The sequence below is a fragment of the Rattus rattus genome, chromosome 11, assembly GCF_011064425.1.
Source record: "Rattus rattus isolate New Zealand chromosome 11, Rrattus_CSIRO_v1, whole genome shotgun sequence".
Lineage (NCBI taxonomy): Eukaryota > Metazoa > Chordata > Mammalia > Rodentia > Muridae > Rattus > Rattus rattus.
Genome location: NC_046164.1, coordinates 52099964 through 52119061, shown reverse-complemented (window position 1 = coordinate 52119061; position 19098 = coordinate 52099964). Strand labels below are relative to the sequence as shown.

Genomic DNA, 19098 nt, shown 5'->3' with positions numbered 1-19098 from the left:
GCACCTGTGTTGTTTCAGAATGAAACGATTTTTTTCTTTTAGTATTTAGTTATTTTCATAGTTAGGTATATGTTCAAATGTCTGTGTGTGGGTATGTGCACATGAGTGCAGTGCCCACAGAGGCCAAGGATGGCATCAGATCCTCTGCGGTAGAAGCTACAGGCAGTTGTGAGTCGCCTAAAATAGGAGCTGGGGACTAAGCTCAGCTCCTGCAAGAGCAGTATGTACTCTTGACCATCGACCCACCTCTCTACCCTCCAAAGTGAAGCCGTTTCCAAGTGACATGCTCACAGACTGCTGTTGCCCACATTCAGGGTAGATCATCTTCCAACCAAATTCTACGGAAACACCTGCACAGACAAGCCTGAGGATCCACTCCTCGATGATCTTAAATTCCGTCGTGGTAATCAAGATAAACAGCTGTATTTGTCATATTTCACTTGGAAGTATATCACTGTTTGTTGCTGTTTTAAAAGGGAGGGTTGAGGTTCAGGATACATGAGACCAAATCTTTTAAAGGAAAGGAAAAAAAAACTTCAAAGGCAAAGAACAGAGGAGTCTAGGAAAGAAAGAAAAAAACTATAAAAACCAAATATGTCACTAAAAGTACTTTTGAAATATAACCTTGAGTGTGTCAGCATGAAATCTTATGTGTACATTTTTCTTTTTCCCAAAGATATGTTTTAAAAAATGGTTGCTCTGACATAACCATACAATGACGTACATAAGATCTGTTATATAGTTATATCTGCACCTTTCCCAGCGTAGTAAGGACTGAGTCCAGGCACCAGTGTGGTAGGCAAGTACTCTACCAGTGAGCTATACATGGCTTAGTCCCTGTGCCTGCTTCATTTTATCTATCTACCTTTCTTTGTTTCTTTGTTTCTTTCTTTTCGACAAACCCCTTCCCCCCATGGACAATTGAATTGTTAGAGAGACTGGGTCATATGCCCTGTGACCTAATTTTGATTTGGCTGGTTTCCTTTGATATTATGTCATTTGACTGGTTCTGATTGTTTCCTCCATACTGAAATTATTAACTTGGATAGATTTGATTTACCTTAAATTTTTAGGTATGATGCTTCCTAGAGGTACCATGTGCTTCCAGGGCATCCATCATGAGTCACTGCTGTCCCATGAGTTACATGGTTAGCTGTTCCACTGCCTACTTTCTGCTTCTCAGTTGGCTCAGTGTATTTACCTGTCTTAGCTCTCTATTTAAAGTCTTCACCTAACGGACATGGTTTACCTCTGTTCATCTTCCTAGTCCTAAGCACTGATGATTGTTGCCCGTAGCTGCTAACTGAGGCTACAAAGTGTCAGTTTAGTTAGCCTGTCAATTATTTATCAGCTTGGCTGTCAGGAACTTTAGTTTTCCTAAAATATAGTCCTTACGGAGAAGGCAGGGAACATGCTTATTTTTCTCCTCCCAGGATTGGTAATTTACTGCTTGGTAGAGACTGCTGAGGTCTTTTTCCTTTTATTTTCTTTGTGTGTTAAATTGGATTTGTGAACTTTAGGAAACATTTGATGCTTAGGACATTTTCTTAAAAATTTGTCTTCTATCTTTCAGTACAATTGAATTTTGTTTTATTTTTATTTTCACCTTTGGAGGGAATATTTTCTTCTGGGGGACTTTAGAGTTGAGGCTGTTTCTCTTTTTCTTCATGGTGTAGTTCTAGACCCCCGAGGGGACTTGGCCTTTCTCTTGCCCTTAGCACTAGAGAGAAGTGTTTTCTGAAGGTTCCCTGTCCTATCAGAATACTCCTCTGTCTTCCTGTACACTTTGCTGAAATACTTAGTTTTAAGGGATACTTTTCTACATTTGTTTCCACAATCATATGAGTTTCCTACTTTTAATCTCTTATTGCTAAATTATCATGACATTTCACTTGGAAACACATCACTGTCTATTGCCGGTTTAGAAATGGGTTTGAAGTCCCTAGCTATTTGATTTTTTAGTGTTAGTGTTCAATTCCTGCAATTAACTCAGCTTTGTCTTGAAGTAGCATTTTTTTTGTTAAATTTAATTTGCTAATAATTTTAGAGTTCTGTCTTTTTAATTTTTAATTTTATTTATTTATTTATTTATTTATTTATTTATTTTTATTTATTAGTGAGGCGATTTCTTCTTTCTGTTTGCTGGGAAAGTTTGCCTAGGAAGAATTCTTTTTCTCTTGATCATTGTTGGAACTCATGATTGAAATTATCTGTCCTCGAACAGTTCCCTATGGACTTATCAGGTACATTCTCAGGTGGTTTGTTAAATTTATCTTTTTTTTTTATGAACCCAAGGTGATAGAATCATCCTGGAATAGCTAATTCTTTAATGTCATCTATGCACATTTTGAATTTATCTTTTTTTCTTTCTCGCATGTAAATTTTTTAAAAATCTGGGTAGTCTGACATAACCATGCAGTGGTTCACGTAAGAGCTATTCATCTGGCTAATGCTTATTGTAGAATAGCTTATGTTCATCCACACCCACCCCTCCCCCCATCTCTCTTAAAGGCGCATGCTACTTTTAAAGGAGTAGATACTGGGCAGGGGCTGAAGCTCAGTTTGTAGAGTGTTTGTCTAACATGCAGGAACCTCAGAATTTGATCTTCAGCATTGCATAAAGCCAGACCTCGTTATGCGCTCCTGTATTCCCACAAATGGCCAGTGAGGCAGGAAGATCAGAAGGTCAGGGTTACCCTCAGCTATATGATCAGGGTAAGGCCAGCCTGGCGTATATGAACTCTGACTCAAAGGGTTTCTTTTGGATATAGTAACATTTAAAAGTAAGTTGTATAGTATACTGTTTTATTATTGCTGTTTTTGCTTATATTTTAAACTTTAAATTTGTATGAATTCTGAATCATGAATCTTGGATCTTTGAGCAGGGTTCTACCTTTGGATCTAACAGTGTTTCTTTCTGGACCTTGGTAGTTCATTTGTAATACGAATATCTACTTCATATAGTACCCAAGAGAGTAGATTAAGAAGTAGTTTTTTAATTATTAACTATATAAGTGAAGGTTTCAGAATTAATGAGGCCGGACAGAGTGTTTAAGTGAAGTTAGAGAGAGACAGGATTGTTGAGTCTACATTTCCCGATTTGTAGAAGATGGAGGCCGAGGAAGCCAGAGAGCCGTCCACGGTTCCCTGTGACCAGCGAGCGTGCAGAGCTGACAGCACACACCGTCAGGCTTTCTGCTGCCCAGGGCCGCGGACGTGCCTGTTTGCTTTCCTTCTCATGAAGTCCTGAAGGCTCTGGCTCTTTAGTTACCTGGTGGACTTTGTCTTTCTCAAAAGCTTAGACAGACAGAGTGCATGTGACTCAGAAGAGAAGGGAATCTTAAGACTTCGGTATTTTCTTAAGTTACCAGTAATTAAAACTGCAGTCAGTTACTGGATCTCCCCTCCCCATCTACACAAAGAAAGCCTTGTTACAGCATTTGGGGATTAAAATTCACGTAATATACTGAAGAATAAGTCTTATGTGATTGCACCAAATGCACTTGGAATTTAGTTGAAAATTTTACTTGAAAAATCATCATGAGTATAGTTTTAGTAAAATCTTAATTTATTATTGTTATGCAAAATTCAAACTAATTGTGTTTGATTTTTCTAATTAAATCTTTAGCTTCCTAGATATATGTACCACAGATAATTTATTTTTCCTTCAAATTCTTCAAGTTGATACTAATTATGGAAAAGTTTTTTTATTAGTTGAGCTTTTGAAAATATTATACAACGAAGACTTTTTAGCTAGGCAGAAACTCCTCCCCCATATTTCTCTTTCTGATTTCACACAACAATTTATTTTCCCTTTTTAAAACTTCTTCTGGTAAACTACTTATTGCTTATAAAATCATAAGATTTCTAATTCTAAGGCCATATTAAAAGATTTATGGAGGCAACTTTAAAATCGTACTTTGTAGAAAATATAATATTTTAAAATATGTCTGAAAATTATCTTTAGTCCTATTGCTTACACATTCCTTTAATGTGATAGATAACATCAAATGCTGTTTGTGAAGAGTTTGAACAGTTTCTGTTTCAAGGGTTCAGTAAGTGCTTAACATTTTACTGATTCAGGTGTTAAGGGATGGTGGACACTTGTTTAAGCTGTGTATGCTTCTGCAGTTTTTTTCTGTGAAAATCAGAGCATTTTCTTTAAAAGACATTCATTACAGGTGTCAGTACAAAGGATAACTTGTGCTTCCGAAGAGAGAGCCAGTCCTTTTGTAATGAATGCTCCCTTTTAGGTGCTTTGGATGGTATTAGATACTGTACAGTCTAACATGTGTTCTCTATGTATTATTATTTATATCCCTCTTGTTGTTGTCCATAGAAACCCCTTAGGGTAAATATGTGTTCTAACTTTGCATTTAGAGGATGCTAAAAATCCCTTAAGAGATTGGATGGAGATGACATTCTAGTAAACATTGAAGTTGAAATTAAGAACAGTTCTGCCACGTGACTTGGTAATCCTTGTTGTGAAATTCCACTATCCCTTTGAGAAACTGATGGTGGGTGACAGCGAGGCAGTTGTAAATATGGTAGTTATGCGCAAATTCTGAATGGGTAATATTAGAATAGACAGGATCTGTTAGGGAAGTCAGGATGCCTTAAAGATAGAACCAGTACATTTTCTCTTAAGACAAGATAATGTTATGAATCCCTGCCTGACCTGGAACTTGTGTAGACCAGGCTCTCCTTGCACTTTTGATCATCTTTTGATTGTTGATATGGGAAGAACATTGCTTTTAATTGCTAAGGACGTAAATAAAATTTTCTAGTGACAAAGCTTTTTCTGGTAGATGAAAGCTAAATGTTTGGATTATGCTAATGGAAGTGGGGGTTTTGGTATAGCACCTACACAGTGTATATCTTTGTATGAAATTCTGAGATGCAGATGAAAACAATCGTTATCTTTATGCTTGGTAATGATGTGGTCTTTCCTTTTGGGTGTGATATTTTGCATTATGGCGGTGGTGTGCTGGAGTGGACATAGTGAGAGTCTGGGAAATAGTAAAATTTAAGTTGTAATTCTTATTCCTGTCTCATTGTAGCACTGGCTTAGCTTTTATTCTCATTGCTTGTGATGCTAGACAACTTGTCCCCTCCCCTAGTCTGTTGTCGTTAAAATCCACATCCTGAAACTTTATGAGTGTTCTGTGCAAAATCCACCCCAGCTCTGTGCACTGGTATTTCCGTGATTCTCTCATTGCTAATGTATTTTGTTAAGTGCTTAGAGTTGTGCCATAAACAGACATAAACAGGCTGGTCAGTGATTCCTTCGGGAAGTAGTTCGCTGAAGGTTAGTAAAATTACTCTTAGTAAGAAAGTGGCCCAGATCTCCACAACACCTTTATGGTGGTAAAGGTTTAAACTCCAGGAGGCTTCTAAAGAGCTCTAAGAATAATAAAAGTTATTTCACAAATGTTACGCTTGGAGGACACACCAGGAAGACAGCAGGTTACTTCTGAGACTGTAACCATGGTGCATGCCAAGAAGGACGTCAACTGTCCTGCCTGTTTGATCTGTTCTTATTAGGAAGGTTTGAATTAACAATAGTAGATTCAAGTTATTAAGAGAGAATTAGATGAAAAAGGACCTAACCATTTGCAGTGCCCCAGGTAGGCTTTTTCCTTCTAATCCTAGGGTGTGTGTGTGTGTGTGTGTGTGTGTGTGTGTGTGTGTGTGTGTATACATATAAAATAAAAAAATATATATACATATATATGTATATATTATTTTATTTTTAAATTTTTTCCCTATCAACCATGAGCCTTGAAGAGGAGTTAAAGGACAAGCACTGAGGAGAATGAGGATGTTCTGCTGTCCTGAAAGCAACATAAAGAAGATGGGGCGAATGCTAATCGATGGACAGAGGTCTAGGAATGAGATACCTTACTAGATTTAGTAATGGGGGAGTTACTTGTAATTTAGGACAAGCAGACTTGGAGTTTAAAAGAGAAGTGGAGAGGAATTTGAGATTGTTAGATGTGTTTCTGAGGGGGAAAAAGAAATAACAGCAGGGAAACAGGGTTGAACGTCCTTTGGTGTCGTTTTGTGGAAGGAAAACTAGCGTGTTGATAAGCCAGCTCATTGAAGGGCACTATGTTACCAATGATTTCTGAAGTGACGAGGTACTAGTGTAGCTTGGCGTGTATAAAACATTGGATGCCAGTGACAATAGCCATATGATGATGTCGATCTAGGAGGTGCTCCTGTGTCCATGGGACAGGTCCATAACCATGGACATTCTTTTTACATAGCTTCACGTAATTCTCTTGCTTTCAGTTAAACATAGAAGGCAGCAGAGTCCTTGTTGTGGTAAGGACGAGGAGGTGGTTTGAGGTAAAGGCGAGAATCACGGTGTGAAATAGTGGGGGCTTGGATATATCTGGGAGTTGTCTGTTTGTCCTGGCAGCATTAAGGGTGCAAGTGAGCCCTCTGGTTATGGATGAGTTCAAGACATGGTCAGCCATACTGAGATGCAAGGGGTAAAGAGAGTTGGTGGAGGATTGTACTTAGCTGCAGATGTGGCTTTACTAACTGAGCATGAGGAAACAAGCAGCAGGAGAGGCTGAGGAGGCCAGTGAGTGACTGTGGGTCTGTCTGTGGAGAGGAGAGGGAAGGCATCAGAAGGCAAGGAACGTCTGTGTGAGAGATGGCGATGGCTCTGAAAAGGGCAGTTTTGGTAATGTACTGATTGGAGAGCTTCCAGATTTCCTGACACTGGATGTTTCCGAGGAGTGACTTAAGTATTTTGCAGTTGTAAAAGGCAGTTGCTGTGACTTCAAATGTTTCATGGTTTATTATTTATTTGGTAGTTGTGGCTTAGTTATACTTTGTTGATTGTTGCATAGAAAAAAAAGGAAAAAAATAAAATTAAGCCAACCAAATGTAAAGGAAAATCAACTAAATATGTTGCGTATGGTGGTACACGCAGAGACAAGGTTAGTTTGGCCTTCAAGGCAGTTCTCAGGGCAGCCAGGGCAGCCAGGGCAGCCAGGGCAGCCAGGGCTGCTTAGTGAGATTGTCTTTTTTTAGGAAAAAAAAAAAAAGAATAGAAAAGAATGAAAAAAGAAAAATAACCAGCTCTTTGACTGCTTGCTTGCATCTGTCCCCCCTCCCTCTCCCCTCCCTTCCCCTTCCTCTCCCCCTCCATCCCTCCCCTCCCTTCCCTTCCCTTCCCTTCCCCCCTCATTGGTTTAGTAAACGAACACTGGATTCCATGTTTGCTGTGATCCAGGTGGTATTCCAGGTGATGGAAACTTACACTGAATGAGACACCTGAGTAATTTGCACTTGGCTTGCTTACTATTGTATTAACTTGTATGGGCAATGCATAAAACCACAGTACCATAAATTATGTTGTATGTATACTTAGCGACTGGTAACTGGTTCAGTTAATTGTATACATTTCATATTCTTAATACTACTTTCCCAGAAAACTGCATTATGTGTACATCACTGCTCTGGAGACTGACCAACCTCCAAAGCTGAGGAGCACCTGTAGCAGAAAGTGTGCTCTTGTGGGTCTGGAGGAGAATGCCTGAGTGTCACAGCTTTACACAGTGGCTGAGCGTCCCCGCCCTCCCCCTCCTCCCCTCCCATCCTGTGCACTCCTTTTCCCTCTCTCACCTCCCCTGACTCATGTAATCCATTCTGGCCTCAAACTCACTATGTACCTGAGGCTGCCCTTTACCTCTAAATCCTCCTGCTTCCACCCCCAAGGTCTGGGATCAAAAGTGATTTTGAGTTCCATCTATTAAAGCTTTGTTTTGATGATTTTTTCTTAACAGAAGAATTGGATTACTGGAGATTCAGTATGTTGCTACCATGGCATTGAGTAGCTAATCATGGTGGGCTACGCAATAAGTATTTACAAAGTATAAAATTAATACATGCTAGTATGTATGATGTATATGTATAGTTTAGTTCTCACTAGAACCTTGTAAAATTTGGTATTATTTCTATTCTGTGGATGAAGAAATTGAGGAAAGGTGGTTAAATAATTTTCCTAAAGATAAATTGCAATATGAGTAGGAGTTGAATTATTTTTCTCTTTACATCCCACTTTCATTTGCAACTCTGACACTAATTTTATGTGGTTTTAGATCCTTGCATCGACAGAGAAATGAGACAGTGAATTGTTCTTGGGTTGTAAGTGGACAATAACCAGGTTCTCTTTATTCTGTAGTAGGGCAGCATTACTGCTCAGTGCTTGCTGTAGCACGGTTTCATAGTGCCCCTTGCAGTTACTGCTATTATTGTCTGTGTGTACTCCTTTGTGCAGTGGGATCTCAGGGAGCACTCACCTCAGACAGTTTAAGAAGAGCAGGAGCGGCATGGCAGCCTCCCTCTCAGCAGTCTTCCTCATGTTGCATTCAGTCAGTGAAAGTCTCTTATTTTTGGAGAGAAGTTAGAAGTTGCTTCTCTGTGTTCATAATATTTTTTGTTTAATTTTTACAACATCCTGGGAAACATGAGTGCACCTGTTTGCTTTTTTTTTTCTTTCTTTGCATCCAGTCAACAATATTTTCCCATTTAACAGATGCTTGAGTGCTGTAAAGAAAAACATTATTACATTCTAGGAGCACTTATACCACAAAAGAAGATGAAAAAGGTAACTGTCTACATGAAGAAGTAAAGGTGACTGTATGAAGAACTCCTTATTTGTATCTACTGAAGGAACATGTTGGTTAACCAAGAATTAAGTTATATAGAGGACTGTGCTAGGAAATGAGTCATGCTCACATTAAGTCAGTGTTGAGGTAGAAGCAGTAATTCTAGCACTTACTGAAAGGATTCACAGAGACCTAAGAAGTAGCTTTGTGTTGGTAGTGGGTAAATGGGAATAGATGGGTGTAAAATAATCAGATAAAACATTTTAATTTTAAAAATGCCGTGGAGAGTGGAAAGGGAATGAGTTTGTAGATAATTCAATCAAAACCATAAAATGTTGAAAAAATAACTTATCATGAGGAAAAACTGCTTGTTACTGCTAGGGCAAGGGTAAATTAATAGGTACTTTTTATACCATGTAGTGATCATAGATTCAGAGCTCCAACAGGCATTTAGAAGGGGCTATTATCAAAGGGATTTCATTTTTCCTTCAGAATAACACTGTAATTAGATGTAGCTGCACATGGCTTTTAGGCCCTTTATTTGTGAGTTCTGTCTTCTGGACCATCGGACAGTCTTGGGTGTTGTGGAATCTGGGTTCTTCACTGTGTTTTGATACACTGTAATAGAGGACTGTGTGTACGTGTCTGATGATGGGGCTCTCATTCTCCTTTGTTTTCTGCTGTGTAATGTGCCCTAGTAAATGCTAGCATCTTCTAAAGACCCATTGTCCACCAGATAATAGAGTATGTAGTATGCTGAATCAAATACATAGAACTTAATAAAAATTTTTTCTTTGAGATCTGTTCTACTACACACGGGCTGGGTGTCTCATGTTAGCTGTAGGGAGAATAAGACATAGGAGATTGACGCTGACCTTGAGATGATATTACATCATTCACTCTGTGAGTTTGAATCTGGTGTTTGGTATATTAGAGAGTGATATGAGAGAATTGTCACCGATGATATTAATGTTTGCTCTAAAAGTATTCAAATATTCAAGTATTGTAATATTTGACTTGATAAACGTTTGAACTGTTTATGGCAGTAATAAATCCAAGATAATTTCTTTTCTTTCAGAGGTAATAATTAAGCAAATCCTAATCATGGGATTCTTAAGTAGTTGCCAAGATGATAAGCCGAACTCTTGGCAGGGTGTGATGCTGTGCATGGTTGGTGGGCCGTGGCCATGGGCTTGTGGTTAGAGTTATCTGACTCTATTTCTTACTCATGTTTGCATGAAGTTTACTGACATAACTTGTACTGTAAGGGAAACTGAAGATTGCATTCACCGTTTCAGCCTCACCATCTTTTACTAGGTTTCTGAGTCTCTGTGTATCAATAGATAATGGTGACAATACAGCACATGGCATATATGTTGCTCAGTGGTAGCTTAATGACATCGTATTTGATACATTTCAGAAGCTTTGTATGGTCCAGATTAGCCAAATGGAGGAGAAAAATATCTTTGTTTTTTAGATGACCTTTAGGTCTGAAATGTTAGCCCTGCCTGTGTCCTCTCCCTGATAAGCGTCCCTTGTCATTTCTGTGTGATCTGTTATTTTTTCTTTTCTTACCATGCCTGCAGTCTATATACTTTGTTTCTGGTGTTCTTTGGTGCTGAGGACAGAACCTAGAGCTGAGTGCTAGTTGCCAGGAAGCATGTCCTAGTGAGTCACATCCCTACCCCTGTACCTTATATTCTGTAATTTACTGTGTAGACTGTTGTGATAGTCATTCTTGGGTGGCAAATATGTATCTCCAGATTAAAATAAAACCAAAATATCTTTTCAAGGAGATTCAGATAACCATATGAAAACATATTCCACATTACACCAGTAGGAAATGCTAATGAAAACAGTGAGAGATGTCATGCCCCTCAGTTTGGAGGACCACGAGCACTGACTGTAAGAACTGTTGAGACACCAGGAACTCATACACTGCTGATAGAGTGGATAGTGGTGTAAATAACATTAGAAAGCAGTTTGACTATCACGGAACATCAGTTTTCCATCAAGTCCAGTGATCACATCTGTTGGTATTTATCCAGAAGAGTTGGAAAATTATACAGAATCCTACGCACACCTTTGCTCATGATAGCAAAGCTTAGCAGCTAAGATGTCTACAGCACAGAATGGACAGATAAACTAGTTGGTTCATCCAGACAATAAGACATTATTTAGCATAAAAGAAAATGAACCCGAATGAAGAAACATGACTCTGTGTTCCTGCCTGTATGTGTGAGGTGTGTGCATGAGTTATGTGAGTGTGTGGGGGCCTGAGGTGGATGTCAGTGTCTGTCAGTCATTCTTACATTTTGAGACAAAGTCTGTCACGAATCTGGAGCTTCAGGTGCTACTGTATTGGCTGTCCAAGCTCCACCGTCTTCCTGTGTCTGTCTGACTACTTTGAGCTCACAGCCTTCTGCTGGGCCTAGACTTTTATTGTTAAACGGGTACTTCTTGTTTATGCAGCATACACATTATTGGCTGGGCCATCTCCCTAGTTTTCTGGTCAAATAGAGCCAAACCTGAAAGGTTGATTGATAAGGATCAAAACTATGATAGAAGATAAAACTTAAAAGATCTGTATTTGCCAGAAGTGGGAGTGAGGGATGAAGATGTAGAACACAGGGTTTGGGAGGCAGGCCTGCTACCCTCTATGCTATTTTAAGGGTGGCTGCATGTTTCAGTGACTTAACCAAATCCATAAAGTGTACAACAAGAAGTGAATTTTTTTTAATGTGTACAACAGTAAAAGTGAGCTTCATAAAGTATGGCCTCTGGGGGTTACATGTTGTCACAGTGTGTATGTTCATCAGTGACGTGGACGATTAGAAAATAAAATTGGAGCGAAGATTTCTACTATACCAGATAATTCTGAGTTCTTCTTTGACATTTTTCTGTCACTTCCACGCCAACCTTAAGCTACTCTAGTGTGGAGATAGAACTCAGTGCAGGCAGATGTCTTACTCTGACTTCGTAGCCCCTTCAGAGCCCTTCACTGACTGATGCCCCAGACCGTCTCCGCAGACTCACTTCCTATTGCAGCTCCACCCACACTTGTTCGTGTTTTCTTCCTCTAAGTTGGGGAGTAAGACTAGCTTATGGGAGAACCATGCTTTGTTGTGTGAGCCCGCCCTGGGCAGTGTTATTGCTTAATGTCCTTGCCCTCCCTTCCACCCACAGTCTGCAAGAAGCTGTGGGGAGAGTTTGAGAAGAGGGGAGCAGGAAAGACAGAGCACTCCTGGGAGAGACCCTGCTAAGGGGTTTTATTATTTGTGGGTTCCAGAGTGCATATTATTTCCTTTTGTTGTCACTGTTACTTAGTAGTATCTCTTTCATCAGGTCACAGGAGAGACAGTTGTGGACATGTAAAATCAGGCACATTATTTATTAGGCAGTACTACCTATAGTGATGCTATAGATAGAGTGTGGGTCAGAACAGGCCCATACAGAGTGTCTTTATAGTTACCCTGTGAAGGCTGCGTTAAGCACTTTAAAGCTGCACTTAGTTATTTTTCAGAGTGTATTGTTTATTTTGTTCAGTAAATAATAATATCTGACAGTGAATAGACTTCATATTAAGCCTTAGATGAGCGTGAAACAAGTGAGCAGAAGTACAATATCATGAAATTCGTACTGCCTACTTAGATTTAACCTAAGCCATAAAGGAGTGAGAATTTGTCAATTGACAGACTTAGATTTCTAATTCCCTGAATAATTTCTTAAAAGACTTCTCCAAACATTTATATTTAAAATCCAATTAATAAGTAATTCAGTAAACAAATAAGTTTGAGCATTTCTGTGAGTGAGATCCTGTTCTAGGCGGAGTGTGGAGAGGACTGATCAAAACAAAGTCTGTGATTTCATAACTGCATCTCAGTGTGGGAGTTAGGGAAGAGATAAAGACAGTGCCGCACACTGTGGTGGGGGCTGTGGAGCAGCTTGGGGCAGTAGAGAACACAGGCGAGGCTGTGCCTGGGATGAAGGGAGGTTGGTGAGCCATGCTGTATCAGGGAGAGAGCCTGTTGCTGGCAGAGGAAACAGAAAACATGAGCTTCCTTGCCAGTGAAGAATTTATGCATTTTTCCCTTTACTCAGAATAGTCTGTAGATCTTTCTACAAACTGGTCTTTACTTTTCCCCTCTGAGCTCTAACAATGCTCATTTAGTAGTCAAGATTAAATATATAACTGTAATTTCTTATGTATACTTTATAATATGGTAAGTAGTTCATGTTTCCATTATCATTGTGTTTGATGTAACTGTTTGCCACATGTTTTCTTGCCTGTGTGTGTCTTCATGGAGAACTTTAAAGAACCAATGCAGATGACACTTTTACCTTGAAGATTTTCTTTCTGTGGGCATAATAAGCGCAGGTTTCTTCTTAGTTGTATATGCATTACAGATGTCTCACGGCATGGTTATCAAGCTGACTTTTTTTTTTTTTTTTTTCGATTATTATGTATGTGGCTTTTGTGCATTTGCTAGATAAATGATTTGTAGTTAGTATTTAGCCTCGAATATTTATATAGTTTAAACCTCTTAACCATTAAGGCATTTAAACCTTTAAACATGACACTCATTGAGGTAGACAGTGAGAATATTTAAATAATAAGGTAAAGTATTCATCATAGTGGAATGGCTATTTCCCATTGCTATGACCAAATACCCGACAGCAGCAACTTAGGGGTCTATTTTACCTTGTGTTTACAGAGGTCGTTGGTCTACTACAGTAGAGCAGGCATGGAGGACTGTTCTGTGAATAGTGGCAGAGACTTAGGCAGTGGATCTGACATAGTAGGGGGCCAGGAAGCAGCAAGCAGGACTAGAGGTATGGATAACCTTTGGTGGCTCTTCATAGTGACACATTCCTACTGGCCAGGCCCTGCCTTGTGAAGGCTCTGTGACCTCTCCAGAGCTTGCCACACGTGTGGGAATAAGAGTCTAAATTTAAGCTTGTGGGACCAAAGTTCACACTTACACAGTGGTGTGTTCAAGAGAAATGTGAATTGAAGCGAGGTCCACTGTGCGAAGATAAGTAAGGTAGAGAATGTAGGCAGATGTTGGCGATGGAGTGTCACTTTGGAAAGCGTCTTTCCCATCGGACATGTGTGCTTTTTGGATCCATCAGTTGCTTTCTCAGGCAGGCAGTATCAGTGGCAGCAATACTCCTTTTCTGACTAAGTACTGGCACATTTCTTTATATACATCATACTGACACTTGGATTTGGTGGCTTAAAATCCCAAGTGTTATGTTGAGGTAGGTATGATCTTATTTAATTTAACAAGTTCCCCATGAGTCATTTCCTCTGCAAGGTACAAACATAGGTTAGAGATAATAGATTACATTTTTAGAATGGCTTTGGTTTTTAATAGTAGATAATTCTAAATAGAGGAAATAATTTTAATCCACTTAAGATGAAATAAATAACTATTTTTACTTCAAAACACTTTAAGGCTTCAGATGGGGCATTTGGCATTGGATACAGGCACACAAGGTGGAACTTAATGCCGTTGTTGACTAAGCAGGGTAAGTCTTTTACTCTGTTGAAGCTGATTCCGTTTTCAAAGAACATTGAGTATATGAAAGCAAAGGGATCCATCATGCTATACTGTGTTTAACACAAGCTGAAGACTCCATGGAGAGGATGCTTCTTTGTGCATTATGTGCCCAGCACCAGGAAGAGCCTTGCTAATATGGGCATTGTTTAAATGAATGAGTGAACGAGTGAATGCCGTTAGATAAGAATCATATTCCAGGTATGGAGTCACAGTTTTCACTAGTGCATTTTAGGAGCTAAGGTTTATGAAATACTGACAGAAATGAAGGATTTCAGCTGTCATGTTTGAAACTGTTATACTGTATTTATACACAGCCATGGATCTTATAGAGTAGGATGAATTTTAAAATAAGTCAGCTAATCTGATTTAAACTGATCATTCTTGCTGAATTAACCTAGAAAACAACTGAGAAAGAAATAAAAGGAAGCATTTGAGATGGCAATAGAATTAAGAAATCATCGCTGTTGCATTTGTGGGTCTTAAGTCATACTTTAAGGAAATAGTATTCTTTAAAAAGAAGAATAATAATAAACTGATGAGAACAGATTCTACACTTGATCTTAGCCAAAAGGCCCAGAAGTGATTGAGACCCATGGCATGAGAGAGAGCCCACCCTGACACTATTAATGATATTCTGCTATATTTGTGGGCAGGAACCTGGCATATCCGTCCACTGAGAGGCTTCACCCAGAGGATGAAACCCACAGCCAAACAATAGGTGGAACTCGGGGAATCTTATGGAAGAGGGGAGGAAGGATTGAAGGAGCTAGAGAGGTTAAGGACATCACAAGAAAACTACAGAATCAACTAACCTGGGCTTTCAGGGGCTCACAGAGACTGAACCACCATCCAGAGAGCATGCATGGGGTGGACCTAGGCCCTCAGCAGAGATGTAACAAATGTGCAGCTTGGGCTTCGCGTGGGTTCTGTAACAGTGGGGCAAGTGTTCTGACTTTGCTGCCTGCCTTTGGATCCCTTTCCCCAACTGGGCCGCCTTGTCTAGGCTCAATAGAAGATGCATATAGTCCTTCTGCAACTTGATATGCCAAGGTGGGTTGATATCCATGGGAAGTCCCTGCTTCTCTGAAGAGAAAAGCTGGGGGAATGGGGGAAGAGGATGTGAGAGGTGGGGCTCAGAGGAGAGGAGGGAGGGGAAGCTTTGGTGAGGATGTAAAGTAATTAATGGGAAAAATAATATTGTGTGTTGGATACATAGTATGTGTTAGGAAGGGCACATATGCCATAGTATTGTAATTATCAAGGTCAGAGGACAACTTTGTGGTTGATTCTGTTCCACATTTTGGGGATCAAAGTCAGGTTGGGGATAGACTTTGGGGTTCCAGAGGATTGAAATCAGGGCACCAGGCTTGCACAGCTTACTCACTGAACTATCTCATCTACTCTAAATTTAGAAACAGTATTCTGTGTGGAAATGGAGATCACTTTTGTCATATTATTTATTGCTCCATCTTCCACAAAACCTTGTATACTAGAACTGTCTTCATTACATATCTGCTGTGTTTGAATTCCTGTGCTTTTGTTGTGGCAGTTTCCCATGACTGTGCCTGTCAGCCTTGCTTTCATTCCATTTATTTTATTGTGTTTGTCCCTCCTTGAAACCCCTTACTTACTTTGCTTAGTCCTTAGATAAAATCCAAGTCCCCTAGGATGGAAAAGGAAAGGTTTGGACAAATGATCTCCTAGTGATCTCCTGCCAGTGCCTCACCTCTTTTCCTATGCTCCGTACGCCATACAGAGGAACCCACTTGCATGTATGTGTGATGTCACATACTCTCTGCCTGTCACTGGACACTTTTTTTCAGGCATGCTTTTCTCTCCACTCAAGGCCATCAGCTATAGGGCCTTTTGAATTTTCTAAAAGCACTTTAAGAAAAATAGGCTGATTGTCTTTCCTAGTCTGGATTAGACTTTGTCCAAGTTCCCATAATATACAATTTTAGTGCTCTATAGGCCACGTGTAAACAATAGAAATACATTTTCAAGGCCAGAAAATTCATGATCAGGGAGTTGGCACATAGTACAAGCATCCTGTTACATTGTGGTGCTGGAAGAGGGAAGGGCAAGGGAACACAAGATAGGGAGGAATGTTAGGAGAGCAAGTGAGGGCAAAAGATCAAAGTTACCTTCAAGCTTCTTGTTAGCAGCAATCTGTTCCTAAGGGCGGGCTCTCATAACCCAGCACCCTTGTTAGGATTCTTCCCCAGTACTGTTACACTGGGATTATGTTTCCAGTGCAAGGCTTTTTTGGGGGTGGGGAGCATATTCAAATCATGACATCATGTAGCTAGTGTTCTTAATAGTTCCTAACATAATGTCGAACCTGCATGTCTTCTTTCTCATTATCTTGTGAACTTTAAAAAGTATATCATACTTTTTAACTTTTTAATGACTGCATTGTCTTTTTTAATTTCCAGTGTCAGTCAGTTTTTGCCTTTCATGGCAAAGAAGTTTGTGATCTAAAGTACAAAGCATCAGAATTAATCAGGCCTAAAATATTACCCAGCAAAATCCTAGTTACTGTGAACTTGTGATAAGTGGAAGAACATAGTCTCTGCCCTGTTTTTGTGCTTAGCTGAACAGACAGAAGGATATGTAAAGCCACCACAGATTGTTAGACTACACTATAAAGTGATGTTTTTAGATAGATGATCTGAGAATATGAATGACAAAGTTCAAATTCTTGAACATTTCATAGCCACCTTTTGCTTTCCTTGTCCCAGCTGTTTGTCCTTGCTAGAATGTCTGTAGTCGTAGCTGCCTCATTTTCCAATCTTGCCAGGGTATATTTGAATGCCTTTCTCTTGTTCATGGTTACTGTTCCAGTGTAGGTTACACAATAGATGACATTTATTTAATTGATGGTCTGGACCTCGGAGAAGGAAGTATGTATAATGTGGTGCTTGTGAGAGGTTTTTATTAAAAAGTTAAGATTGTGCCGTAGACCTTGACAGTATTTTTTTTTAATGAGTTAACATTTTTAATGAAGTACAATCAAGTAAATAGTTACACATCTTAATTTCAATCAGTCAAGGAATTGGTTTTGAGATTGGCTCTTGCTCTGTAGCACTGGTTGTTCTAGCATTAGCAATGTCACCTAGGCTGGTGGCAATCCTGCCTATGCATCTGGAATACTGAGATTGTAGGCATGTATGACCATGCCCAGTTCAATTTTATCTGTCTTTGCATTTGCTAAGTTATTTGTTACACTTAATTTTATCCTCAGACTTTATAAAGGCTGCATAGTCCTCACTCTAATTTAACTATAAAACCTGTGTGATCAGTAGGAGTGTAAGTTCTTTTCTTCTACATCACTTGTAAGAAACTATTACCCTGTGATGTAGGTGACTAAACATCATGTAGATCTTGACTTGACTAAGTAAATAAATAAATTATTTATTTATTTATTTATTTATTTATTTATTTATTTATTTATTTATTTATTTTTTTTCTATTTTTCAGAGTTGGGGACCAACCCAGGGTTTGGCTTGCATAGGCAAGCTGCTCTACCACTGAGCCAAATCCCCAACCCCAATAAATTATTTTTTAACAGAGTCTAGCTTTGTAGCCATGGCTGCCCTAGAGTTCACTATGTAGGACAGGCTGACCTTCAAGTCACCAAATCACCTGCCTCTGCCTCTGAGTTTTGTGATTAAAGATGTGTGCCACATTGGGGTTGGGGATTTAGCTCAGTAGTAGAGCGCTTGCCTAGCGAGTTCAAGGCCCTGGGTTCAGTCCTCAGCTCCGAAAAAAAAGAAAAAAAAAAGATGTGTGCAACCACAGCTGGTTTCAGTAGTTAATTTTTTAAAAATGTGTATGGGTGTTTGCCTGCATGTAGCTAGCCATCACTTATGTGCTTGGTTCCTGCAGAGGTCAAAAGAGGACATTAGATCCTCTGGAACTGATGCCACAGGTGCTTGGGAGCTGCCATGTAGGTGCTATGGCTCAAATCCAGGTTCTCTGGGAGAGCAAGTACTCTTATCACTGAACCACATGTGCCTGTAATTCTATTTTCTACCTTCTATAATTCCTTTTCTATTTTCTTTCAGCATTAGATGAATTAAAATTATAAAAGTGTTAAGTTCATTATAAACTGGAACATGTAGATACTTGGGTTTGAATTATGATTTAGAAAATAAAATAACTGTGAATCTCAGGCACTTTACTATAATTTTTTTAATGTAAATACCAAATTAGCCATTCTTCTATTACTACAGTAGACTTTAGCAAGCACATGGTCTATTCGCTTCCATTTAGAGATGAGTGAGACAGCTAAGACCTTTGACACGTGGTTTGTTCACGGTTGACTGTTGACAGTTTACAACAGGGCCGGATTTTAAGTATTGATGAGATAATCACACTGTGGCAATATCACAAATTATATTAAACCTTAACATCACTGCATCTAGGAATACCTACCTCTGCTTCTACTGATATTATATTTAGATACTATTTTAATGAAGTGGCAGTACGTCTACCAACTAGCACAAAGGATGTGAGCAAGAGTGCAGGGCTGTCCCCTGGTTGACATATGGGCTTTTACGAGTCATAGCCTCAGAAGAGACACTTTCATCCACCCGGCCTGAAGTCATATGGCTTATGCCCTCTCTAGTCCTCCATTTTATTATTTTAATCTTTTAGTCCTGGGGCTGAAGCCCAGTGCCGCATGCTTGGCGGGCTTCCTGCAGCCCTAGGTCTGTAGCTGACAACTTGAGTGTAGGGTTCTGTTGCTCTTCTGTTGGAAGGGGTTTAACCAACAAAGAGATACTAAAGAAAACAGGAGAAATAAGATTTGAAAAAGTTTCTTAAAAAAAGTTGCTGATTTAAAAAGGGATCTCATAAAACTGCAAAGCTTCTGTAAGGCAAAGGACACTGTGGTTAGGACAAGA

At 39.4% G+C, this 19098-nt stretch overlaps 1 protein-coding gene and 1 pseudogene across 1 annotated transcript in view; one reads left to right on the top strand and one right to left on the bottom strand.

The window, feature by feature from the left end:
* Nucleotides 1-19098, top strand: part of Stim2 (stromal interaction molecule 2) — a 136224-nt gene that overhangs the window by 34916 nt on the left and 82210 nt on the right. The gene's annotated exons all lie outside the window — the stretch shown is intronic.
* Nucleotides 14632-14775, bottom strand: LOC116913022 (annotated as a pseudogene).